General features: G+C 36.9%; 1 non-coding gene across 1 annotated transcript; it reads right to left on the bottom strand.

Moving 5' to 3' along the window:
• Positions 1-4,874: 4,874 nt before the first annotated feature.
• TRNAL-UAG (transfer RNA leucine (anticodon UAG)) lies at positions 4,875-4,954 on the bottom strand. Its single transcript has one exon. It is a non-coding gene; the product is annotated as a tRNA-Leu (tRNA).
• Positions 4,955-5,857: the final 903 nt, after the last annotated feature.

Genomic DNA, 5,857 nt, shown 5'->3' with positions numbered 1-5,857 from the left:
ATATTTACCAATTTTTTATTTGAAATCGCAATTTTAGTGTGATAATGTAATTATATAGATGCTACATTACCACACAAGCACACAACTAATGCTTTAAACTTATTTTCATTTTGGTATGTAGGGGTCGTTTGGTTTGTAATTCGTAGATGTTATGTATGAGGTGTAGATATAGTAAATACCTGATAATCCAGCTAGGGGATATATTTTACCACACCTCCAGCTATCAAATAAAACAAATTATTTTACACTAACAAGCCTATAATCCACACTTTTTGAGGAAATTTTGAGGCTTTGGGGCCCGGTGGCAAAAATTGTTGAGACCCTAGGGGATATATCTCGGGGTCATATAATGCCGATTGAAACCATATTTGATCATTATATGTTGTCATAAAAGTACGTGGTAGGCTTGAATTTACGAAATTGCTGCAAGTTGTGAACTGGTAAAATGGCCGTTTAAGGGCATATTGGATGGTTCCACCGACCAAATTGGACACCCAGAGGATATTAGGGACCATGGTAAACATCTCGACAATTTTTATTTCCGGGCGAAAAAAGGCCAAAAAATTACAAAATTGAAGGCTATAATCCATGCTTTTTGAGAAATTTTGAGGTTTCAGGGCCCAGTTGCAAAAAGACTTGAGACCCTAGGGGATATATCTCGAGGCTATTTAATGCCGTTTGAAACTGCATATGATCATTATATATTATCATAAACGTCCGTGGTAGGCTTGAGTTTACGAAATCACTGTAAGTAGTAAATGGGTTAAATGGCCGTTTAAGGGCATACTAGATGGTTCCACCGACCCAATTGGACTCTTAGGGGGTATTAGGGACCATGGTAAACATCTCGGCAATTTTTATTTCCAGGCGAAAAAATGTCAAAAAATTACAAAACTGAAGGCATCTACGCTTTTTAGGGAAATTTTTAGGTTTCGAGGCCTGGTGGCAAAAAGCCTTGAGACCCTAAGGGATACATCTCGAGGTCATATAATGTCGTTTGAAACCCTATCTGATCATCATATGTTGTCATAAACGTCCATGGTAGGCTTGACTTTACAAAATCGGTGCAAGTTGTGAACGGGTAAAATCACCATTTCAGGACATATTGGATGGTTCCACCGACCCAAATGGACTCTTGGAGGGTATTAGGGACATGGTAAAAATCTCGGAAATTTTTATTTCCGGGCGAAAAAAGGTCAAAAAATTACAAAGTTGAAGGCTATAATCCACGCTTTTTGAGGAAATTTTGAGGTTTCAGGAGTCGATGGCGAACAGCCTTGAGACACTAATGAATACATCTCTGTGTCATATAATGTCGCTTGAAACCATATATGATCATTACATATTGTCATAAATGTCCGTGGTAGGCTTGAGTTTAAGAAATCACTACAATTTGTGAACGAAGAAAATGACCGTTTATGGGTATATTGGTTGGTTTCGCCGACCCAATTGGAGTCTCCGAGGGTATTGGAGACCATGGTAAATATCTCGGCAATTTTTATTTTCGGGCGAAAAAAAGTCTGAAAATTACAAAATTGAAGACTATAATCCACGCTTTTTGAAGAAATTTTGAGGTTTTGGGGTCCGGTGGCGAAAAACCTTGAGACCGTACTAGATATATCTCAGGGTCATATAATGACTTTTAAAACTATATATGATCATTATATGTTGTCATAAACGTCTGTGGTAGTCTTGAGTTTACGAAATCACTGCAAGTTGTGAACGGGTAAAATAACCGTTTAAGGGCATGTTGGATGATTCCACCGCCCCAATTTGACTTTCGGAGGGTATTAGGGACCATGGTAAACATCTAGGTAATTTTTATTTCCAGGAGAAAAAAGGTCAAAAAATTACAAAATTAAAGGCTATAAATCCACGTTTTTTGAGGAAATTTAGAGGTTTTGGGGTTTGGTGGTGAAAAACCTTGAGACCCTAAGGGATACATCTCGGGGTCATATAATGCCGTTTGAAACCATATATGATCATTATATGTTGTCATAAACGTCCGTGGTAGGTTTGAGATTAAAAAATCGGTGCAAGTTGCGAATGGGTAAAATGACCGTTTAAGGGCATATTGGATGGTTCCACCGACACAATTGGACTCCTTGAGGGTATAAAGAACAATGGTAAACATCTCGACAGTTTTTATTTTCGGGCGAAAAAAGGTCAAAAAATTACAATATTAATGGCTAATGCACGCTTTTTTAGGAAATTTTGAGGTTTTGGGGCCCGGTGGCGAAAAGTGTTGATACCCTTGGGAATATATTTCGGTGTCAAATAATGCCGTTTGAAACCATATATGATCATTACATGTTGTCATAAACGTACTTGGTAGGCTTTAGTTTACGAAATTACTACAAGTTGTGAACGGGTAAAATGACCGTTTAAGGGCATATTGGACGGTTCCAACGACCCAATTAGACTCCTCTGGATATTACGGACCATGTTAAATATCTCGGCAATTTTTAGTTCCGTGCGAAAAAAATTCAAAAAATAACAAAATTGAAGGCTATAATCTACGATTTTTGTGAAAATTTGAGGTTTAGAGGCCCGGTGGCGAAAATCCTTGAGACAATAAGGGATACATCTCAGGGTCATATAATGTCGTTCAAAACCATATATGATCATTATAAATTGTCATAAACGTCAGTTGTAGGCTTAAGTTTACGAAATGGGTGCAAGTTGTGAGCGGGTAAAATTACCGTTTCAGGACATATTGGATGGTTCCACCGACTCAAATGGACTCTCGGAGGGTATTAGGGGACATGGTAAAAATCTCGGCAATTTTTATTTCCGGGCGAAAAAAGGTAAGAAAATTACAAAATTGAAGACTATAATCCACGCTTTTTGAATAAATTTAAATGTTTCAGGACTCGATGGCAAAAAGTGTTGAGACCCTAAGGGATATATCTTGGGGTCTTATAATGCCATTTGAAACCATATATGATCATTATATGTTGTCATAAATGTACGTGGTAGGCTTGATTTTACGAAATCATTACAAGTTGTGAACAAGTAAAATGACCGTATACTGTCGTATTGGATGGTTCCACCGACCCAATTTAACCCTTGGAGGATATTATGGACCATTGTAAACATCTCGGCAACTTTTATTTCAGGGCGGAAAAAGGTTAAAAAAAAATTACTAAATTGAAGGTTATAATCCATGCTTTTTGACGAGGAAATTTTGAGGTTTTGGGCCTGGTGGCGAAAAGTGTTTTTACCCCAGGGAATATCGGTGTCATATAATGCCGTTTGAAGCCATATATGATCATTACATGTTGTCATTAACGTACGTGGTATACTTGAGTTTACGAAATCACTACAAGTTGTGAACGGGTAAAATGACCGTTTCAGGGCATATTGGACGGTTCCCCGACCCAATTTGACTTCCAATGGATATTAGGGACCATATTAAACATCTCGGCAATTTTTATGTCTGTTCAAAAAATGGTCAACAAATTACAAAATTAAATGCTATGATCTACGCTTTTTGTGTAAATTTTGAGGTTTCGAGGCCCGGTGGAGAAAATCCTTGAGACCCTAAGGGATACACCTCGGGGGCATATAATGCCATTTAAAACCATATATGATCATTATATGTTGTCATAAACGGCCGTGGTAGGCTTGAGTTTACGAAATTGGTGCAAGTTGCGAACGGGTAAAATGACCGTTTAAGGGCATATTGGACGGTTCCACCGACCTAATTGGACTCCTAGAGGGTATTAGGGACCATGGTAAAAATTTCGTAATTTTTATTTCCGGGCAAAAAAAGGTCAAATTACAAAATTGAAGGATATAATCCACGCTTTTTAAGGAAATCTTGAGGTTTCGGGGCCTAGTGGCGAAAAGTGGCAAAATTGAAGGGTATAATCTACCCCATTGTTCGAGTACATGCTGGATTCAGAGCATTGTCGGTTAAGGTCGGGTCAGTTTTTAACGGCTTTAGGGTCTCAACTCTTTTCGCAACCGGACCCCAAAACCTCAAAATTTCCTCAAAAACTGTGGATTATATAGCCTTCAATTTTGTAATTTTTTGACATTTTTTCGCCCGGATTTAAAATTTGCCGAGATATTTATCATGGTCCCTAATACCTTTCTAGAGTTTAATTGGGTGGGTGGAACCATCCAATTTGCCTTTAAATGGTCATTCAGGTTCCATTCTGGTTAATAGATGGTACATTCGGGTTCAAGTTAGTGTTGAGTTGGGTTTTGGTTCAAGTTCAATTCCAATAAATATCGATATGCTCAAGTTGAACCTATATAATTACACCTTCCATAATTTGATCAACATTATCAAGATTTTTTTTTTTTTTTTTTTTTTTTTTTGAAAACGCATTATCAAGATTTTATTAAACTTATATATGAGTAATTGAGAACAAATTAAAGGTATACAAGCTGAATCGGATTGTGGGTTTACAGTTTTGTACCAGTATATAAGTTGAACAAAAGGCATATAAATTTTATTAAACCTTCCCTGACTCGGGTACAGGTTCTAAATGGGTCGGGTACCAGTTTGGGTTCAGATTGTTGTTGGGTCGGATTAAATTGGTTGACGGTTACGCTGAAGCTAGGAGCAGGTTCGGGTTCAAGTCAAAAAGTATTGGATCAAATCGGTTGTCGGTTAGCGTCAGGTCAGGTAGGTCGGGTTATAGGTCACTAGTTTCACCCCATTGTCCGGATACAAGTTGGGTTCAGATCATTGCCGGTTCAGACCGGGTTCTCAAATCGTGTCAGTTTTTACCAGCTCTATTAACAACCACCAAACACAAGGTATTAAAAATCGACTTCAACATAAAAGCTTAGGTGGATTAGCAATTTGCTTGTATATATTTAGTTGTTGCACATTTCCTCAAAAAATAAAAATAAATAAATGACAGCTGTGGGATTTGAACCCACGCCCTTTCGGATCAGAGCCTAAATCTGGCGCCTTAGACCACTCGGCCAAACTGTCAGATGTTAATTATTTGAACAATTAATTACTACCCACCAATAAAAAAACGCAATCATACAGTAAACATTTGATTTGAGAACCTAATTTACTAATCATCGTCTTAATTTCTTCTTAATCATTCCAAAAATTACCATTTTTTCTTCTGGGAATTAAAGAAGTTGACCAGTTTCGCTGATGCACACCAGGTGTTTGATAAATTGCCTCAATAAAAATCGTTCTGAAGAACGTAAATTTAAGTCTGGGTTTATTTTTAATTTCCTCGGTTAAATTAAATGTTCTCTTTAATCATGTGTTATAGTTCATGCAGGTGCTTGGATGTGGAAGATCAATCTTGCTGCTGTTTTGCGGTGTTTCGGTGTAAGGTACTCCCTCCGTCCCTAAATTACAATCCTCCTTTCTATTTTTGGTATTCCAAAATTACATTCCTCCTTTCTACTTTTGGTTTGTTTTTTTTTAGTAAATCAACTCTCTTTTTTTGTTTTATATTTAATACTTTCTCACTCATCCTTACCTAATCTCACTCATAATCCTTGTGCCAAATTACAATGAATATGATTGGTTAAAAATTTTCAATTGGAGCATGTGATTGGTCCTTTTTTTTGCAAAGGATTGATGACATGTCATGAGTAATAACTAATCTATCTTTGTACTTCCCATAACATTATCTAATCATTGTTATTTGTCTTACTCATTCCTCCTTAATTCCCGTGTAAATTTCCAAAGAGGAATGTAATTTAGGGACGGAGGGAGTATGTTGAAGATATAGTATGGTAGTTCGTAGTTGTACTACATTACATTACTTATTAGTTATGATACTGTCAGTCCAAAAATTCTGTTAGTTCTTGAAAAAAATGTTGCTAAATAAAGACAAAAGTTTATACTTTTATCATGCATCATCTCAAA

The sequence above is a fragment of the Chenopodium album genome, chromosome 23 (assembly GCF_948465745.1).
Source record: "Chenopodium album chromosome 23, dcCheAlbu1.1, whole genome shotgun sequence".
Lineage (NCBI taxonomy): Eukaryota > Viridiplantae > Streptophyta > Magnoliopsida > Caryophyllales > Amaranthaceae > Chenopodium > Chenopodium album.
This window is presented reverse-complemented; position numbering and strand designations above follow the sequence as displayed.